At 33.4% G+C, this 22491-nt stretch overlaps 1 long non-coding RNA gene across 1 annotated transcript; it reads left to right on the top strand.

Moving 5' to 3' along the window:
* The first annotated feature begins 9116 nt into the window (after positions 1–9116).
* Positions 9117–15744, top strand: LOC140013322 (uncharacterized). Its single transcript, XR_011820409.1, has 3 exons — positions 9117–9264; positions 14832–14916; positions 15543–15744. It is a non-coding gene; the product is annotated as an uncharacterized lncRNA (long non-coding RNA).
* Positions 15745–22491: the final 6747 nt, after the last annotated feature.

Consider the following 22491-nt stretch of genomic DNA (forward strand, 5'->3'; position numbering starts at 1 on the left):
GGTTTGGTGGTGAGTATGTCATAGATACATACCTAAAGTTTCAAGTTTGAATCTTAGCAAGAGCTTATTAAAATTTTTTTCCCCAAAATCGGTTCGTCCACAAAACTGGCCAAGTTTCCGGTTCAATCCGATTGAACCGCTGGATCATTGACCAGTCAATGGATTATGTGCTTAAACGGTCCAATTAGAGACCTGGCCTAGCCCAATGGCTGGTTTACCGAGTTGACCGGTTCGACCGTCAGATTGGACCGAATTTAATAACTATGGTATCTTTTACTTTTAAATAGGATTATGATGATTATATTTCTAGTGGGGCAATGTGAGGCTAAAAGTATTTTACAAAATCAAGCGGTGCAATTAAAGAGAAACTATAAAATTCTGAAATTTTGTGAGCCGAATTTCTAGCTTTTGAAAATTCTTAAGAATCCGATAATTTGATCAGAAAAGTTAACACTGAAAATAATTTTGTTGTCATTAACTTTTACTGAAAGATGTTATTGCCAAGTTTCTTCCAACTTTAATACTCCCTTCATTCCAATTTGATAGTCATTTTTTTCCATACAATTTAAGAAAAGTTAGTTAACTTTACTCGAAAAATAAATCTAGTTTACTATTTTTCTAAAATACCCTTACATTAAATGGAATATGACTAATTAGCTTAAATTAATTATCACAATAATAATGATGGAAAGTTGCACCATTCAATGACAACCTATAGTAAATAAGTTAAGTTATATTCAATAACAACCTATATTGAATAAAGGAGGTTAGGTTGGGTGCTAAAAAGGAGGGATTGTAAGTAGGAGACCTTGGGTTCAAGACCTTCCACTTATTTTAAAAAAAAACTTACATTAAATAAGAATATTTTAGAGAAGTTTAAAATTAACTATATTCTTCAATTAGTACATTGACAACTTCATTCTCTACCAAACAAAAGCAGATAAGTCTATGTTAGTATTCGAATTTTGAGAGTATCAGATTACCATTACGGAAATATACAATGGTGAATGGTTCTCTTTAACTGAAAATTTGTTGTTTGTACTCTACAGAAGTATGTGTGTGTGTTCTAGGAGTAAAATTTAGATATACTCATCTTAGACTAGGACAAAAAAATTTTAACCAATTTGCAGTATATTCAGATAATTCATTAATTATAGGTCAAGGCGAAAAGCAAATAAAAATTATGTCCACGCACTCCTAATTGATATCCACATATTCTCTCCACCATAAACAAAGTTCTTTTAGCATGCAATGAAAATATAAAGTGGTGAAGGTGTTTGGATATCAATTTGATATCATTTTCGCAAGCAAAGTTTTTTTTTGTTAAGACCAAATCTTTTATAGATTTCATGTATCTAAAGTAAATTAATTTTTGAAACTAATTTTTTCTTGTCAAGTTCTAATACCTGATAACCATTGGTGGAGCTAGAATTTCACCCTTGGTTGGGAGTGAGGAATAAGTTGCTCGCTGATTTTCCATGCAACAAATCCCATGCTCCCAAGAAAGTTTGAAATATTTGGTTGCCGAATGGATTTTAGTGAAGGGTTCAAACTTTGCCTTCCACCAAAATGTCACATTTAAGTGGTTTGCTTCAAAAAATCCAGGCGGGTGTGTTGTGCATCCGTTTGATTCGGTGGTGGTTCAGTCCCCTCCGGATCATTCCTGGACCTCCTTAAGTCTGCCCCTCCCCCTTAATGTGGAATGGATTAAGTTATATAACTGTTGTCGTCTCCGAAAAAAAAAAAGAATGAATTTTAGTGATGTCTCTTATTTCTAGGCCAAGAAAACAGTTTGTTTTGGCAGGCTTCAATAGAATCATAAGTTGATCCCATAATTCCTTGTTACTAAAAGAATGAAAAAAAAAAAGAAAAAGAAAAGCATAACCAAAAGAAAGTTTATTTACTTTTCTGAACTGAAGAAATGATGGACTGATGTCTCTGGTGGATCCATCCAGAAACGTTAACCCTATTTGAGTATCCCAACAATACAGACGGGCCTTACTTTTAACCTTGGCTCGAGCACAATTTCGTTTAAGGTTCAAAATTCGATAGGCCTCCATCTCAATCGAATCTTCTTTTTGAAAAAAAAAATTTTGTAATAGTAATCACAATTAACCTACGAAGAGAAAGATAAACACTAATGCGTAATTTTGTCGAATATGTACAAAGCAAAAGCAAATTTCCTGTGGATATTGTGGAATTGCAACTCCTGAAATTTGCAAACAACCAAGAAGCTTATGATGTGAATATAAAAGAGCATGTTGTCCGTTTTGAGATATATGGTGATTCTTTTCACATGCTTCCTTGTTTGGATTGCGATTTTCTACAGGGAAATTTTTACGTTTTTCGTAAATATATTTTTAATTATTTATTTATTTCATATATATCAAATTATTATAATATTTTTTTAAAAAAAACTCTAAAAAAAGCAATCCAAATGGTAGGGAGAGTGCAATATTTGCTATATCAAGCAGCCTCCGAAGTCCACATAAATCATGTGGCTTTGAATAGATGCGTAACACCAGTTGCGTTGTATTAATTTGTTTTTCTTACTCTATGTAGGACCTCCCGACCAAATCATTGCATCTTGTAACCTTGGGTAGACGGACATGTTCGCGCACCGACGCACGATCTTATACAGTAACACATAGCATCCCTATACTACACATACCCCTTGAATTCGGAACCCGTGGCCATTTGGTCCAATGGTCATCACCATCTTTGGTGATGCTGGAGGTCAGGGTTCAATCCCTGCCTCCCACAAACTTGCCACTTTATGTGGCTGGTCTTCTGTTTTTACGGGATAGATCGAGCAGTCCGCTCCCCTTCCTTAGGGTATGGCGACCTTCCTGACTTGTCCAGGTTCGAGTCCCGTTGTTAACGTGCTCGGTATGGAGTGGGGCCTCTCTCTACTAGAGATCAATAATTTATTTATTTATTTATTTGTTATTAAGGTGTCAATCTATCCCAAGTTGAAATATGCTATCTATGCTTAAAGGAACTATGAGCACATGTGTATTCTAATTTTAATATTGGGTTTGAAATTAGACTAATCCCATTTATATCCATTAATTGGTGGAAATTTTTGAAAAATACTTGGGTACCCATTGGACTCAAATATCTCACCAAAAATTTACCCCATCAATTGTTGTATACCTTTTAATGATGCAAGTGAATCATTTTTATTCTTCTAGCTTGGTCCTTTAGTTTTTTCCTTATAATTGTGCTTAAACCCCCTCCCCTCTAGTTTCTTGAACTCTTTTGTCCCTTAAAAATCAGTTTTTTTTCCTTTTTTTTTTTGTAAAAATTCTGTCGTCAGTCTTAATTTAGAGTGCTTTTTGAAAAATGTCAAAAGAAACTTCTTGTTTTGAGATGAGAATTCAATGGTTGAGCAATCAGGCCAAAGAAGCCTACATGGGGTTGGTGGGGGCTCTTTTAAGCCTGTAAGTGGTTTTGAACTCCTTTTCTAGTTATTAGAAAATACTTTGTCCAGTTTTGGTAGTTTTATGATGGTTCATAGTTCCAAATGCCATTTCTTTATACTCATAAATACAAGTCTTTTTAAGTTTTTATAGGACTTATTTATTATTCAACTAAAATTTAGCAACATTGAAAATCAAAGATTAAAAATATATATATATATATATATATATATATATATATATATACACACGCACATAGAAAATAAATCGAAGAAAATTTGAGGGAAAAAGAATTTAGGAAAATATAAATTCACAATAAGAGTAAAAGAAATTTAATAAATAAAAAATTTTAAAGTTATATAAAAATAAAAAAGAATTAAAGGAAAAAAGAATACAAAAAATAGACATGGGTATAGAGCGGGATCAATCTAAACTCAACTTAAAGTGATCCTGTCCAAATTACTTCCATAGCACATATAGATAAAGTTGGATCTAAACCCATATTAATTGATCCCACCTAAAATTCAAACAAATCCCGCCTATCCCGCCCATTTTGTAACCTCTAATTTGATAAAAGCAAATTTTATTAATAGATTTGCATCACCATCCTAATGGCAGGGTAAATATGCACTAAAAATTACAAATCTATAATTTAATAGATGTAATTTAATAGATACAATAGATAGAAAAAATTATGAACATATTTGAAATACACGAGAAATTTTAAAGCCATCTTCCAATAGATAAATTGCTGCGACTCTCTTTTGTGCATGTTACAATCGTCAGATCTACTGATTAATGGTCGTAAGCTCCAATAATGATGATGAAATCTAAGATCCAAAAAATTTTCAGATTTGAAATAAATTCATATATAATAATAAAATAAGAAAAAACACAAAAATCTCTGTACGAATTTTCAGGAGAATAGAAAATTCTCACTAGGAATTCTTAGGAGAAACGTAAAATTCTCATTAAGAATCCATAGGAGAAACAGAATCTCCTACTGAGAAAACTTAGTACAGACTTTATTTCGAAAATAGAAAAGCAAAATTTATGGGCCTCCCAAAGGAGGTCCTATGAGAAGAGGTGAAAAAATAGAGAGAAGTTGGAGAATATGAAAGGTCGGGAGAGAAGTAAAAGACATTAAACATAGATCTACAGTTTATTTAGCTATAGGAACACAACAAAAGTATCTAACAAGTTGTCCAAAAGTAGGAAAAATTTACAATCAGCGATATGAACTTTCACTGACCATAAGCGAATTTAGAAATCAAATGCAAAGTGCTTTTGTAACTATAATTATGAGTTGAACACCTAAATCAAATGCAGGGTGGAATTTAAAAAACAGGGAGGAGAAATGAAGGATTAGATCTCAAAACCTCCAAATCGTAAGATCTCACACCTAAATTGCTTTCTGGTGTATAACAATCCTAATTGCTTTCTGATGTATAGCAATAACTAATTGTGTCCCTCGCGCCAATATATGGAATGTGCATGAATTAAAAAAAGTAAAAATTTAGACTGTCACTTTTTATTGAGAAGTATGCATTTGTAAGGATAACAGTGGCGCACCCTCCATTTCACTACTAACTCAACCCCCAATTCCTTATATCTAAACTTTTTTAAATTTCTTAAATCTAAGCTTTTTTAATTTTCTTAAATTCATTCATATTGCAGAAAAAATTTCCCAAAATTAATTATTGTTGTTACAAGTAATTAATTGAAAAAGTGCCACGAGACTCAGAGCTTCTAGGTTTCAATCCCCATTTTCCCACCCTACTTCTTAAATTCTACCTCTCCCCTACTAGAAAAAATTTAATGAAAAAGTAATTAAATTGAAGAAGTATGAAGTTGAAATATTTTACGTTTATATAACTCTCATAGTCATTTACATCAAATTAATTAATACTGTCATATATACATGACCTGACCACAATTAAACATTTTTAAATTTTAACTTAGGAGCTTGTAATCAATAAAGTAATCTGATTCTCAAGTTTAACGTGGTGAAGGCGGCAAAAACTTGGTATCTTAGCAGGGATGACTGAATTTAAGAAACGGGTATGAGAAATAGTATTTGATATTGAACCCAATACCTTTTATTCTTGAGATTCCAATCTTAACTAATAGAGTTAGGCCTTCGCAGCTCCTTTGCAATACTTGATTCATGTCCACTAAAATACTTAGATGTATTTAGGGATTTTAGTTTAAGAATTTTTTATTTTAGCAGTCGTGAAGATTTAAAGAAAACTAATAAAAATGTTGAGGTTTCAAACTTATTATATGAAATAAATGCCCGCTAAATTAATAGATGGTGATCTGACACCATTTTTATTTGGAAATAGAAGGGCCAACAATCGAGATACATGATATCCCCATCTCCCCACCCTACTTCTTAAATTCCACCGCTCCCTTACTGGAAAAAATTAATAGATGGTGATCTGACACCATTTTTATTTGGAAATGGAAGGGCCAGCAATCGAGATACATGATATCCCAGTAACATGCCCTGTGCTCGTCATGCTGGACAGAGGTGTTAAAATGGGTGATTTGGACGGGTTTAGATTGGGTAAAGTGGGTAATGGGTATAAGTGAGTCAACCCATTTATATTCATTTAATTAGATGCGTATAAATGGGTAAGTCAAAAAATGAATTAAGTAACCCAATTACCCATTTATAACTCATTTATTTTAACTTCATTTAAATTCATTTTTGCAAACTAAGTTATCAATTTATACCATCCTTTACATCCATCATTAGTTTTAAATATTTATTTATAATACTCAATAAACCTAATTATCAATTTTTTCCCATCTGTACTCTGTGTCGCAAAATTACATACTATTTAATAATTAAACAATCAGAATATATAATTTTGAACTAAGTACTATAAAAGTTAACATAAAAACTTAATCCAAAAATTTTGAACCACTAGCATTTTTTCGTGTGTAAATTTAAAATTTTATTTTGGAAAAATAAGAAAAGAGGTTAAAACTTATCATAAATTGGTAATGGTGAAAAATGAACAACTTAATGGGTGGAGGAAGAGAGGAGGTTTGGAGGAAGACAATTCTAAATGGGTTAATTGGGTTTGATGGGTTACCCAATAATATCCATTTAAATGGATATTATTGGGTAACCCATTTATACCCATATGCAGAAATTTAACATATCTATACCTATATATTCATAAGCGGATATGAGTAAATTTAGTTAAATGGATTTGTTTGACAGCTCTAATGCTGGGTGGCTGGTTCCTGTATAACAAAAAGAAGAGCTAAACAAATGAGGAAATTTAACAGATGGGTTGTGAGCCCACTATTTAACAAATAGCAGGAGAAAGTATTAGATCCATCCACAAATTTGCTAAAGAAAAGTTTATAAAAGTCTGCAGGACTTTTAACAATTTTAGTTTGGATAGCATAGAACCTTTAGGTTTAGTCTCGATTTTGACATCGGGAGAATTGATTCTGGCAAAACTTTCGCCTACGAAGGGAGAAGAAGTGGAGAACTAGTTGGTCAGGATTTGAGAATTCCTCTATTTATTTTGTTTTAATGCGGCGATAAGAAAAACTACTCCCTCTGTCCTATTAAAAGTAACATATTTTTTATTTTGAAATATTTCAAAATATTTGTTATTTTACTAAAGTCAAAGTTACTTTTGATCTCTTTTTTTAATATTATCCCCACATTTATCTCTCTTTTTTTTTTTGATAAAACAAGAATCTTTATTAATGAAATTGATGGAATCGTCTAGTATGATTTACTTGGCAAAGTTTAGAGGGAAATTCCATAGAATTTCTGAGAGATTGGCAGTTTCTGCATGATGAGTTAACACAATGCACAACCTTAATAGCCTCTCTTGGAATCCAAAGTACATTGACAACGTGCTGATCTAATAAAACCAAGTGAATATCCTCAGTTATTAGGCCTAAACTAAGTACAAGGTCCTCTTTATTAGGCCTAAAACTTGGAATTTTTAGCATCTTGGCAAGATAGACCACTTATCTAATAGCAAGGGTTTCAACACGTTTAACATTCGCAGAGCCTTCTTGACATTTTGATACAATTCATAATCCTCGGTGGAAAATACCCAAATAATCTCTGTAACCATGAGTTCAATATTAGGATGATTACAGGTAGAATAGATCTTTCTTGAGAGAAAAACTAGTGCCCAAATTTGAACTGATGCTGGACATTGGAAAAAAAAAGATGATATAGGCCTCCATCAAGCCCATTACATATTGAGTAGAAGTTTTCCATATGAATACCTCGCTTTTGAAGATTGTCGTAGGAAGGTAGTGAATTATGGATGATTCTCCATAGCAGTGCTTTGTTTTGCTTGGAATATTAAGGCCCTAGAGTCCAGAGCTTTTTGCAAAGAGACTCCATCGAAAATGGTTAATTAAGGCCACTACATACAGTAACAAATTGATGGAAAATAAGAATTAAATCCTTGATCTTTCACGATGACTAATTAAAGCCGTCACATATAATCACAAATTAATGAAAGACAAAAATTGAATCTTTGACCTTCCATATCATTAAGACTCAAGTCTTATGTGGTAATCACCCGACCAAAGGTCCGGTGACTTCTCTTGCTAGCCTACTAGTATGGTATTTGAATCCATTATCGCATGGTACACGCTTTTAATATAAAACTTACCACTTGCTGAGTAGTGCCAGGTGCACTTGTTATGAATGAAATATGAGTCAGCAAAACTGTCGTTAATAACCACCTAAAAGTTTCTCGTTCCACGAGCTCCCAGTTGCACACACCTGCAAGCTGTGATGTTAAACAAGCTTTTTCAGTCTTGTCAAGCTACAGCACCAATTCGCTCTCCTCAAGCAACGAAACAATCAGGCGCTGACTGTAGGCAGTTCCCAGAAATAACCCTTTCCTTGGCTGAAAATCAATTTTGTCGTGCTTGTTGCACACATAAAAGACGTGATCCTAACATGTGACGTATGCTTTTGCTTTTGAGGTGTTTCAACAGATAAGGTAGATACGGTTTCCAATTAGCCACCGACATGGATAAGAGCCTGGTCTAGGTAGCAAACCGTCACATCTTTGATATGATATCTATATGACGGCATATAATTCTGTTATCCTTTATTGCTAATTTCAGAATTAGTCCCATCCCCACCACGTATCGAATGAATACTACAGTGATCCTCGTTATTCCTACACACATTTTTTGTTTTTCGACTTGTTAAATTTCTTAACCTTTTTTGTGTTAAATTTCTTAACCTTTTTTGTGTAAGTTTGAAGCTTACCGGATTTGTCATCGTTGATCCAGCCTCAAGCAAATCTGATCGAGGCTCTTCATTGCGATGGTAACAGAGTGATTTTGAGGCGGGGAAGCTTCCCTCACCCTCGGTCCCATTCTACGAAAGGTTCTTCTGCCTCTATCTCGTCACTCGCTCCCTCAACTCTTGCTCTTGGTCCAAGCCTTCCACACTACACTACTATTTTTTCGGGTGCATTCATACGATCCCACTATCATTATTAATATTATTGTTTGATTTAAATTTTTTTATTTATATAGATTTAATAATATTATTAGTAATCTTTCTTTTAAAATTTTAACAAAAAATTACATTATTTTATCATAACATACTTATCTGATACAGATATGTTTATATTATAACACTATTATAACATTTATTTCATAGTATACATCTAAAAATACACATGTATGTTATACTATATTAAAATTTAGGTAGGGTGCAGGGCAGGTGATGAGGTGGAGCTATGCTCTCCCATGAAAAATCACCTCTTTCCCCCGACGCTTCCGCCCCAACCCATCCCAACCCTCGCCTTATTCCTTCTCCTACGAGGTAAGTATAGGCGGGCACCCGTCTCCTTTATCATTCCTACTCTTCATTGAAAAATTTCATCAAATATTCAAAAATATATACATATATACATATATATATATGTATGTATATGTATGTAGTATTCATGTACGTTTGACACCTTGGAACATGGTTTATTCAAACCAGAATTATACTGTACACATCATATAACATTCTAGCATGTTGTTTAATAAATTTTTTGTGTTGTCAAGATAGTAGCTTAGAACAAATGTATGTTTTTGGACCAAAATTAGTAAGCCTTTATTAATTCAAGGGTTGATTGTAATTTGCACCCCACAACCATTCGGCAATTGGACTTTGCATCCCAACTTTAAATTTCAGCCAGTCTCTACCTTCAAATTCTAATTTTTTGCACAATTTATAAATCAAGTTAAACTTGATCAAAAAAAAAAAAAAAAGAGAGAGATTATACTTGTTTACCCTCAAATTTTTATCAAACCTCAAAAAATGCCCTCCCTTTACTTTCATCTTTTAAATAAAGTCAAATCCCTAAACCCTACAAATATCCCTCGAAACAAAAGTCCTTTCAAAAAACATAAATTAACATCTAAAAGTTCATCAAACAAGAATAGAAATCAAGTCATAATCCATGTCCGAATCTCATAGTTCTCATTAGTCGAATGTCACAATATCAACACCGACCTCTTGATTACCCACCACCACTATCATCATCACCCTCTTAGCGACTACTATCATCATAACTTCTTAAAAGTCATTTAAAAAAAAAAGTAATAACAAACAAAGAAATAAAAGAGTATAAGATCTTTAGGAGACAAAAAAACACATAAAAAAAATCCCACATCCAAATCTCGCTAGAGGAGCAATATCATTGTTACCACTATAACCTTTTTAACTTCTAACACCTAAGATCCATTTTTTCGGTCTAAAAAAATTGACGTCATATTCTTTCTAATTCTTAGCAATGGGGCTGTGAAGATCTACTTTGAAACAAGAACCCAAAAGCGTGAAAGAGGGGGAATGAGGGAGGAATGGCCGTATTACTATGTCTTCTCCGGGATTGGGGGTATGGGTCGAGGGGAGAGAGTTGGTTTTGTTACTGTTATTGGGACAAAGATGTATGAGTGTATGATGATGGAGATCTTGACTCGGATTGCCCTATTTTTTCAAGACGGAAACCTTTTTCTTTTGTTAGCTAATTATTTATACCAAGTTTACGGATTTATTATGTGGATTCAAAGAGGAGGCTAACTGGGGACAAAAGAAGAGCAAGTATGCAAAATGGTCCTTTTATTTGTCAAATTTAGTGGATTGCAGTAGATTGCCCAAAATTAGAAGTTCAAGGTGTTGATTGCTAAAATTGAAAGTTTGGGAGGCAAAGACCGATTGCTAAATAGTTGAGGGGTGCAAGCTACAATTAACCCTTAATTAAATGACTAACAATATACACTTTATTAGTTGCATGAACCAACGGTACTGTACGTTTCTTATTTAGCTAAAGAAAAATTACAGTGTCCAATATGAAGAAAATTAATAAATGAGTGACCATTTGCAGCATTTGTTCTTTTGAGAATTAGATTATATGTTCTTATAGTAATTAAACTTTCGTGTTATCCATGTTTTTCACCAATTGGTCGAGTTAATTGATATAAAGTTGATAAATCGGATGTATATCCCATGGAGCAATAGCAAACCACCAATTGAAAACCACAATTGTCCTGGCTCAATTTTCCTCGGTAGCTGTTACCACGACCGCCACTCCCCTGCAGTAATAGCCCTAAAATCCCCCCACCATAGTAAAATTCCAGACTGTTGAGGTTTCCGAGTGTCTTGGAGGTTAGTACATTTTTAGCAGCAGAGGCCACCCTGGCTTTGCCACAAGAATCCCACATTGATCAAAGGGGGGTTTGAGGGTTAGGTTATTAGTTCCCTGGGTGGCCTCAAGAGTTGCCGGCTTTTGAGGTTTACCTGGGATTCAGGATTAGCAATTTAATTCTGATTTCTTCTTTGAAAGAAAAAGAAACGAGTGGTGAGGTTTCCAAGTATCTTGGGGGTTAGTACACCTTTAGCAGCAGAGGCCTCCCTGGCCTTGCCACAAGAATCCCACATCGATCAAAGGGGGGGTTGAAGGTTAGGTTATTAGTTTCCTGGGTGGCCTCAAGAGTTGCCGACTTTTGAAGTTTACCTGGGATTCAGGATTAGTAATTTAATTCTAATTTCTTCATTGAAAGAAAAAGAAACGAGTGGTGAGGTTTTCGAGTGTGTTGGGGGTTAGTACACCTTTAGCAGCAGAGGCCTCCCTGGCCTTGCCACAAGAATCCCACATCGATCAAAGGGGGGGTTGAGGGTTAGGTTATTAGTTCCCTGGGTGGCCTCAAGAGTTGTCAGTTTTTGAGGTTTACCTGGGATTCAGGGTTAATAATTTAATTCTGATTTCTTCGTTGAAAGAAAAAGAAACGAGTGGTGAGGTTTTTGAGTGTGTTGGGGGTTAGTACACCTTTAGCAGCAGAGGCCTCCCTGGCCTTGCCACAAGAATCCCACATCGATCAAAGGGGGGGTTGAGGGTTAGGTTATTAGTTCCCTGGGTGACCTCAAGAGTTGCCGGCTTTTGAGGTTTACCTGGGATTCAGGATTAGTAATTTAATTCTGATTTTTTCGTTGAAAGAAAAAGAAACGAGTGGTGAGGTTTCCGAGTGTGTTGGGAGTTAGTACACCTTTAGCAGCAGAGGCCTCCCTGGTCTTGCCACAAGAATCCCACATCGATCAAAGGGGGGGTTGAGGGTTAGGATATTAGTTCCTGTGTGGTCTCAAGAGTCGCCGACTTTTGAGGTTTATCTGGGATTCAGGATTAGTAATTTAATTCTGATTTTTTCGTTGAAAGAAAATCAAAGTAAAATTCCAGACTGTTGCTTTCAGAGGACAGCCAAATGGCAAACGTCAACGGGGGAGAATTTGTAAAGTTAGGTCTTCCGGATTGCATCGTTTAGATGGTGGTACTAGATAAACCATGGAAAAGAAGGCCACAAATTTGGACCACTAAGAAAATGGATAAGAATGCACTAACACCAATAGACTTGTGGAACAATATTTTTCTTTTTCTTTCTTTTTTCTTTTAATTCCATTTGAAGTGGTCGATTTTGAAATGGGGTCAAGCCATTGGCCATTATTTCTTGTAATGAAATATAAAATGTAGTGGACTACACATTGATGCATAATAATCTTGGAAAGAAGACAATTTGAATAAAGTCTAATCTCTTGATGCAGATGGAAGTGAATAGAATATGTGGGAATAAAGCGACTGTCGGTATAATATGCATGGCCAACTGTTTAAACTAAATTAAAAGTTGCTTTCTTTGAATCATGTATGTAAAATTTGGCAAAAACCTGAAAATGAAATGACTGAAAACGCACTTAGCACAGAGCGCCTGACAGTTGGCTGTTTGATGGTAGTACTTGAATTATATACTCCTTCTCTTTGTCAGTTAATAGAGTCAAATCAGTTTTTGTTGCAATCCATACTTGAATTTGAGTTATTTGAATTTGATTTATTTATTCTATGAAAAATATACCCGGACATTAATATGAAAATTCTCGTCTAAAATTAAGGGGGTGACAATGCAAGGTTGGTTGGACGGAAATAATAAGTATGCTTCACGACATATCCTTCTTAATTACCATAACTTCTTCTTTTTCTGTAATGATGACAAGAAAAACATATAACTGCTCTTAATGGATAGCATGGAAAGGATTCAAGAGTTGTATAATTAGATTAAGCACAATTTCTTGGTATGTTGTTGCCAAAATAATCGATAGCCTAGACCTTCTGAACCAATTAATAAACATTTTGAATATCTCTTCACTTATTGCCTATTTGTTTTGAAAAGGAAATTTAAGTTCTTTAATGGTGATTGTTTGTGCATGTCTTCTAGGGTTATTCTCCAGGCTTAGAGAATAAATTAGTTCAAAAAAGTACCATTCCCGTCTGACTAGTTCTAAAAAGAAAAAAAATCACTATAATGTCTTTGGAAAAAATGGAAAAAAGAAAGGAGCAAGAAGTTATATATTAGCATTACATACTTGGAAAGACAGTTTAATGTTCTCTCTCTCTCTTTTTGGCATTTTTCTTTTCTGGATCAAATTTTATAATACTAACAGTATACTAACAGCTGATTGTTATTGGACACTTTTATAAAAGAAATTAAAGGGCCAATAAAATAAAAAAAAACATATTGTGGTGGGGGAGGCAAAGTGATACAATTTTTCGTTAAAAATTAATACTTGAATAGAAAATTTCGGGGGGCTGGCATCCCTGGTGGTTTGAATTCTGATGAATTGAAAAGGAAAAAATAAACAAAAAAAGAAAAAGGTGACAAGAAGAAAGAACAATCTTTAAACTAAACTCCAAAAAGCATATGAGAATTAGGCAAGAACCGGCATATAGATTGTATAATAAATCTTTCCTTTTCTAGACTTTAGTTTCGTCCTGTGTTGCTTAGAAACTTCTTGTGCTCTATATATAAGCAGCTCATATTCAAATAAATTAAACCGATAACAACTGTCTTTTGTTGCATTCTCCTTGATAGCTAATGTCTTGATTTTCTCTCTTTGAATCTTCTAAATCCAAACATATTGAGCTAAATTCTTCTACAAAATCCACCTGGCTCCAAGGGAATAATCACAAATTAATTTCTCTTTTTTGAAGTTTCCAAGTGCTATTCTACAACACACACACACACACACACACATATATATACATACATATATTCATAAGTCATGAGTCATGTCAATGTCCTGTTGTGGTTTTTTAACTAGTCAAGCAAAAAGGGGCGAACAGCTAGCTGTTCATGGTGTGGCACAAGTCAATAATGTCACAGGCCTTTCAGCTGTGAAATTGCGAATGGAATAGAAGTTTCCATACTACTATAAAAGTTGAGGTATCCATGCAGATAAATGACAAATGAGACAAGACAATAAAAGCAACTTTTAGAGCAGCAGAAATTTACCCTTCGATCAGTAGCCTATTCTGAAAAAGATTCTGATATCTACATATGGTTTCGTTGAGGATTCAAACTTGTATTAGATAGAAAAATGAAACTCTTTATTTGATTGTGTGTTCCAAATTAAGTCAAGTATGTATGACATGTATACCAAATCACCTCATAGAGGTTAGATTTTTTTTTTTTTTTTTTTTTTTTTTTTTGGCATCGAATTAGGAATTCACTTGTGCATGTAGTGAGGCAAGTAATTTGCGTTCTTATATTCTCGAGCATTAACATATAAAAATTAAAGGGTTAGTTTTATTTTGCACCTTTAAACTATAACTCAATTATCATTTTGGTCCTTAAATTTTATTCTGGGAAATTTTGCTTCGTCCCATTTTAATCCAACTATTAATGAAATGCACAAAAACAACTTTGGAATGAAAAATGAAATATAAGATGATCGGACTTGGGCTCGGTGATCGCACTTTTGACCGCTAAACAGGAAATTGCACAAAGTTTTGCAGCTTTTCAGTCATTGTCTATGAGTTGCAAACTATTTTTTATGACATTTATGTGTTACTTTTGCAGTAGGTGGCAAAAACATCAGCATGTGACTTGATTTGAGCACAATATGGACGGTACGGTTGGCAGGAATTATCTGTTCCATGCAGAGGTAACTTGTTTAGTGACCTTTAATAGGTAAAAAACCAATGTATTTATTCCACCTGTAATGTTCTGTTCTTCCAAGAAATTTAATAAAAGCATAAGAGAGAGAAACAAATTTTGAAGTCTAGAGGAGGTTAAACAAACCTTAGTTTTTGTTAGATCTCATCATCATTATAGAATTTAAAATTATTGATTAACAAATTTATGGATTGCAACATGCATAAAAAAGAGAGTTACAGTGATTTATCTATTAGAAAACAATTGAGAAATTTCTTGTGTTTTACAAATTTGTTGATAATTTTTCAAATCTATTATATGTGTTAAATTACAAATTTGTAATTTTTAGGGCATGTTTAACATATCATTAAGATAGTGATATAAATCAAATTTTACTAGACGATTTCCAGTAATCTGTTAATAAAATTTGTTTTTATCAAAAAAATCCCTTAGGTTTTTGGATTTATCTAAGTTGTCAATTAATGTAATTTGACTTGATCTTGTATGCAATACAATTTATGATACTTATGATTACTTACTTGTTTCGAGTAATCCTTCCAAAAAAAAAGTTGTAAAGATGATAAAGGAAACGAAGTTGACAACCTTTAATTTGGACTTTTTCCGCTTATTCTGCAGCACCTTGCCGCCAACACAACATAATTGGCATTTTGCATGTGGCATGTCCCTGGTAATTTTTTGACCCAGCTTGTTTCAATAGAATCTGAACAGGAAAAGGAATATGATTATACTAACGATGGAGGACCACTTATTTGAACTAAACTATGAAAATTATTTGATTTGCCTTCAAGATCCATGCATCATTACAACACATAATATAACTTGGGGTAATATAATTGGGCCATCTAAAGGAACGATTGTATTGTAGCATCATTATAACGATGTGGACATATATTAGTCGTTATCTAGTTTAGTATAAGATGTTACTATTTTTTTTTTAATATTAATCTTCAAAAATATTGATAGTGTATAATCGTATTAGTTGTGTAGACATATATTTGTTGTATTGTCAGTTTTGAATGAATGATAATTATGTAAAGTTTGAATTTAAAATTTAACTTTTGCATATATGTCATAAATTTAACTGTGATAATATATACATTATTAGTGCATAAAAGTTTCACTCATTTTTTTTGTATGATCGAACTGCCTAAAGTTGATTCTTGTTGAGTTAAGGGGAAATGCTTATAAACATCTTGAAATAAAATTCAAACTTGATGTACCATTCTTTCAGAGTCAATTAAAAGTTTTGGGAAATCTTAAAAAAAGTCTCTCAACATCTAAATTTTCTATCCAAAATTCCATCAACGGGAAATTTTTCATACATAAAAACGAAGAAGGAAGTATTAATGATTCTTGATTGACCTTAAATACTCTTGAAACAAATTACAAACTACACAGCAAATGCAAAGGATCTTATATCATTCAATGTGAATTGTACATTCTTGTCTTTTGTTTTTAATTATGAAGTCTTCTTCTGGTTTCCCTTTCTATTCTTTTGACACTAAGTCTCTTTTTCAAGTGAAACGAAGAAATTAAGTTCACAAGTGACTTTGTGTGTCCTTAAGGTGTGACCGCTTTGTAGTTGCCATTGAAGTCTTGACATGGTGGTGAACTTCATTTTCATCCAATTGTACCTGTAGTTTTCAAATTAAAGGATGGGCTTGTGAATTTTTTTTTTGTTTTGCATAAATGGCTTGAAAATTATTTATTTGTTTATATATTTGTAGGGGAAAAAAAGGTAGTTGTTTCGCCATTCTCAGTGATTTCACTTGTAAGAAAACTTTTTCAAAAGGGAAGGCGGGTAATTAAGAAGCTAGGAGGGAGGAAAATAGGAAGAGGGAAATGAAGACTATTTTGGCAAGTAGGTTACGTCACATTGTATCATATTTTTCACTGATTTTGCAGAGTGAAATCTTGCATGTCGAGATCTTAGACATAAGTTAAGTTTTAGTATTTTTCAAAACACAATTACTCTCTTGGCATGAGCAAAAATTTACCTGTTAGAAAGGTTGACATTAAATAGTTATTATTCCTATTTAATGGGAATAGGTTTGGTGAAAAGTCGAAGATAACAAAATATAAGATGACCCTAATAAAATAAAGAAACATAAGTGCACAAATTAGTAACTCCAAGAAAGTGAAAACAAGCAAATGTGTATTTTCTTTCTTTTTCTCTAAACAGTACGCTATCAATGACAATTAATCGTCAAAATCTTGCCAGCTTTTCACCTTAAACGAATTTTTTTTAGTGTAAGTGAGAAGTCTCGAATTCAGAACGTCTCCTTTACACTCCCTACCTCCTTACCATCCAATCCATCCTTCCCTCCACCTTAAACAACTTTTACACTGCTTACATATTACTTTTTTTGGGTGTTTGGATGCATCTCATTATAAATTTTATTTTGCCAATCTCACAAAACCAGACTGCTTATTTTTCTCATACTGAAACCAACACAACTGTGCTTTTCATAAGACTTAAGAGCAGCAGTCTATTTGATAAGGTGAAAAAGTATTGAAATAGAGTTTTTCCAAATATCTAGGAGTATTAGGAGTTTTGATTGTTTGATAAACAAAAATTTTTCTGTTGATTTATTAAGTGGTGCTGAATTTATGTGTATTTTTTTTCAGCGCATTAATCGTAACTCAATACTTAATTCTAATCAAAATCAATAGACTTGTTCAACTACTTTTTTTCATCCGTCAAATCTACTCTTATTTGTTAACTACGTTCACAATCCTTCTCCAATGTATCTTTTGTGTGTAAAACCTGTTATTGTTATTCTTTTATTTGGCAACACATGGCCGCATGGGAGGGAATTTTGTTCGTGTATGAGTTGCTGCAAAAAAAAAAAAAAAAGAAAAGAATTCCACGTCTGTCCTATAATCAATGAAAGGCTGGCTGTAGGTTGAAGAACACGGGGAATCATTGATTGATCGTGGAGAGAGTTCTAGCTATGAAAGGAAGAAAAATATAACAAAACAGGGCAAAAACTTTATGGTTCAATCAATTTGACCCAAAAAGGAAATATGAGAATATTTGGAGCTTCCACCTGATTAAACAAGGCATATAATACTGCAAACTAATGAGAGAACATATTTTGATAACCATATGGGGAAATCCGGTAAGTTCTATGGTGCTTCTTGATATGAATTAAATATATGAGAGGGATATTGTTTACACTCTACCTATTCCACTTTGAAGTTTGACCTCTCTTTTGAACTTAAAATATTTCATTCTCCTTTTAGAAAGAGATGAGGAATCATTAAAATAATTTCTTTTTCAACAATATTAAATATTCTCCAAAGAAAAAATCATTAGGGAATCTTAAAGCAATGAAAATTAATCAAAACACATATGTCACAACAAATTTTCTTGGCCACTTCTTTGGCTTATACTTTTTTTCAGCATCAAAAGTCAAAAAGATTCAACGTAGTGGGCCGGTTAAGACATGATATTTTACATGAATACAACTTTTACCCCTAAAGTTTGCCTTAATAGATTCACATTAGGGTTTCCATACGAGGATTCCACTAGAAACATCTGGACTAAACAAACCAAAAAGGCTGTCTTAGATCACACAAGTCACAACCTATTAATTGAATCGTGACAAGGAAAGTTGAGTCCTTTATCCAACAAGAAAAAATTGGTAAAATTAAGTCAAGGCGAGAAAAAAAGCAATAGGCATGGAATTTTTTAGCTTGAAGTTTTCTAGTTTGAGAAGCTATTACATGATTTTATCAAACATGAGGAAGGAGGAAGGGAAATCCCCGCCTTCAAGAGGGCTATGTGGCTCTGTCGCCGGAAAGGAACTCATGTGTTAGTTTTCTTGAAATATAAAGTTTCATCTAGAAATACTCAAAACTTTAGGGAATGGGGGTCAATATATACAGTATACTGTCCGCAGATTGCACAAGTCTTGCACATAGAAAGTACCAAAGGAGACAATAGGGTTTTTTTTTTTTTTTTTTCGAAAATGATAACAGTTGTATAATCTAATCTATTCTACGCTAAAGGAAAGGGGCGGAGTTAAGGAGGCTTAGGGATAATTCGGAGGGACTGAACAGCCCAGCTCTTTTTGGTTCTTAAAAAGAAACAGCAGAAGCTGGGTTTTTTTTTTTAAAGAGAGAAAATAAGGTGACAGTGGGAGTTTGAGTATGGAAGGTACAATGACCCAGGTGGGAGATTTACAAAAGAGTAAAGAGCTGGCTTGCACCTTTCCTATTATGACATGTTTGCCAATATTGGTTGGCTGTCACGTGGCAGGATATTATTTGATATCTTTCTTTATATAATGCATGAGCAATAGGTGTTAGAAAAATTTGTCATTATTTATTATTCTAATTTTATTTTTTTATTTTATTTTTATAGAATAAGTGAAAGAATTCAAATTCGGGATCTCTCACTTATATTCTCTCCTCCGAAACCACCGAACCAATCTCTGTCCCAATTCTAATTTTATACTTGTATGATAGAGCAATGTACAACCATTTCATATTCCACACTCCCATATTTACATAATACTCTACTATTATCCTTGTGTACTATTACTATATTTATCCCAAGTCTTCCTACTAACTTTAATGAAAAATCAAAAAAATTCCAATACTCTCTAATTAATTCCTTTGTTGCAACTAATTTGTTATTCTATATTTTTTTCCTAAAGTATGCAGTCACATACAGTGTGTAGATAAACTAGAAATATCTATATTTGGTCCATTTGGATTGACTATTTTAGGGAATTTTTTGAAATATTTTACTGTAATAATGTATATGAAAAACTTTTATTATAAATGTTTTTAATGATATCTTTGAGAGTGTTTTTTGAAATATATATATTTTAGAATATTTTTAAGATTTAAAATTTTAATGAGGAATTTTAAAATTTCAGAAAACTTTACCACTATCCACCACCACCACCCACCGCTACCCCTTTACCCATCCCTCCCTCTTCTTTTCTCCCTTTTTCTCCTTCCTTCTCCTCCATTTCTTCCTCTCGCTTCTTCCTCCCCTCCTCTCCTTCCTCCCCTTCCCTCCCTTTCTCCCTACCTTTTCCCACAAGCCCCTTGCCCTTACCCCTTCTCTGGTCACGACCAATGACCAGATTTGGTCGTGGGCGGCGACCATAGAGGGGGTGAGGGGGAGGAGCATTGCAAGAGAGTTTGGAAATGGGGGGAGAGGAGGGGAGGAAGCGGGAAGAGGAGGGAGGGGAAGGAAGAAATAGAGGAGAAAGGGGAAGGGAAGAGGGAGGGGGAAGAAGTAGGGGGAGAGAGGCGAGAAGAGAGTAGAGGGAGAGGTGGTGGCGTGTGATTGTGGTTTGTGGTGGTGGGGTGATGGGTGAAGAAAAAAGAGATAGGTTTATTTATTTATTTTAGTGCATTTGAGATGTGTTGTGTTTTTTGAATTGTTTTTGAAGTTAATTTTAGAATTTATTACTGTAGATTTGAAAGACATTAAAAAACTTTGGAATCCAATTATGTTGATAATTAAAGAAATAATTTCTTAGGCAAAATTTTAATAAAAAACTAATGCTATTTCCTTAAAAGCTTGCTGTTTAACTAAATAAAATACATTTGTTTATCTTTACTACATGATATATATTTGTAAACTGTGATAAAAGGAAATTGAGTCTTTTATTGATATTTATATGTTCATAATATATATTTACAAATGTAATAATTAATATTTAAAAGTATTCTATTTGTAAATTTTGCTATACTATGATAAATATTTTATTACATATTTTCATAGATATAATTTTAGTGATCCATTTGGTTCAACAATCAACTTACCGATTGAACTAGTAATCCACCCATTTAGTCTTTTTGCAATGTTCCTTGATCGGTCGAGTTTAATAACCATGCTAATTATTGTCCACGGTCCGCTAAAAATTCTTTAATATTTGAAAACCCAGGTGCCCCTAAGATAATCAGCCAGGTAAAGTACTGCCCATGCTAGTTTACTAGTTTACTTCAGAGTTCAGATCTACAAGACCCAATTCCACCATTTTAGCATGTCTTACTTGGTCCTCATCCTCAATTTCCCACCTCTCTTCAGAAGACAAAATTCATCCACGCGTGCACGTGACTTTACTGTACATTCGCTGGTACTTATGCAATTCCACCTAAATGATAAATCAGGGTCCAACAACATCAAACCCGTTTCCTGTCCCTCCAGCCCACACATCCTTGACGAAAAATTCCTACATTGGGACCCAATCAACATAAATTACAAACTTTTAATCGTTGTAGCATGTGCATTGAAACTTCCTAGTCACATTTTCTTTTTGCTAGAGGGAGAAGACCTACTTAATCTTATATATATTTTTTACAAACAATATTAGTAATATATTTCAAAAATATTTTAAATACAATCTCAAATACGTCTAATATAAATACCAAAAAAGTTAAAAATAAAACAAATCCTATCATTATTTCTTTCTCCACACACCAGTCACCACAACCACTAGTTTCGAATTTTCTATCCCTAAATTAGTCTCTATCTCCTCTATTTCTTCTTTGTACAGTTGCCACGTTTCTCCAATTTTTTGATAATCCAAATTCAAACAAATCGATAATAATCCATTGACAAATTTATTCAAAACCAATTGAAACAGATAAATCAAAACTTTTAGACTTTTGGATAAATCAAACGGTTCCAACAACTTAAAACTATTTTTTTCTTTGGATAAATCAAGCGATGGTTTCCTTATCAGAATTTCTTCAACTCTAGCTTACATAAAGAAGAAGATTGCAAATTTTGGTTTTAAAGAAACTTGTCAACGGATTATTATCGGTTTGTTTGAATTTGTGTTATCAAAAAGTTAGAAATACATAACAACTATACAAAGAAGGGACAGAGAGGATAAAAACTAATTTGGAGATAGAAAATTCGAAGGTGCAACCACCACCCACCACATATCACCATTGCTGCCGCAACCCCCTTCCCACCTTGTTCCCCACCAACCTCTCTTCACACTCCTATACTGTCTCTTCCTCCCCTTGTTTCTTCCTTTTTACTCTTTCTTTTCCTCTCCTCCCCTTTTCTCTCCTCTCTTCCTCTTTCTCCCGCAAAATACATGAGCCCTTAAGTTTTGTGCTATTTAAACTATAATTGTGCATTACTGCACACCTTTATGATTTTTTTTAAGTATAGGATGTGGCTAAGTCAAGAGAAAGATTTTGACAACTTAACAAATTGGTTCATAATTTCATAATCATGATTTTTTTTTCAAATTCAAGTTTTAAATTGTTGTTGTATCGCATCACTTGGAACTTAATTTTTTTTTCAGAAATTGAATAGCATCACAAAAAAAGAAAAAATAAAAAAATAGCATAAATGAATATTTACTTATTGGATCATTAAATGTCATTAACTCATTTTATTTTACACACTTCAATCTCTAATCTCTATACTTCCCCATTAAAATTAAAATTTAAAAGAAAAATCTCTTACTAATGACATTGTTCTAGCAAAAAATATTTCTTGTTTCATGTGTGAAGCACAAATCTATTCTCTTTTTTACTCATATAAACATTAATGATTCCATCAACTTACAATTTCTAT

The sequence above is a fragment of the Coffea arabica genome, chromosome 8c (genome assembly GCF_036785885.1).
Source record: "Coffea arabica cultivar ET-39 chromosome 8c, Coffea Arabica ET-39 HiFi, whole genome shotgun sequence".
NCBI lineage: Eukaryota > Viridiplantae > Streptophyta > Magnoliopsida > Gentianales > Rubiaceae > Coffea > Coffea arabica.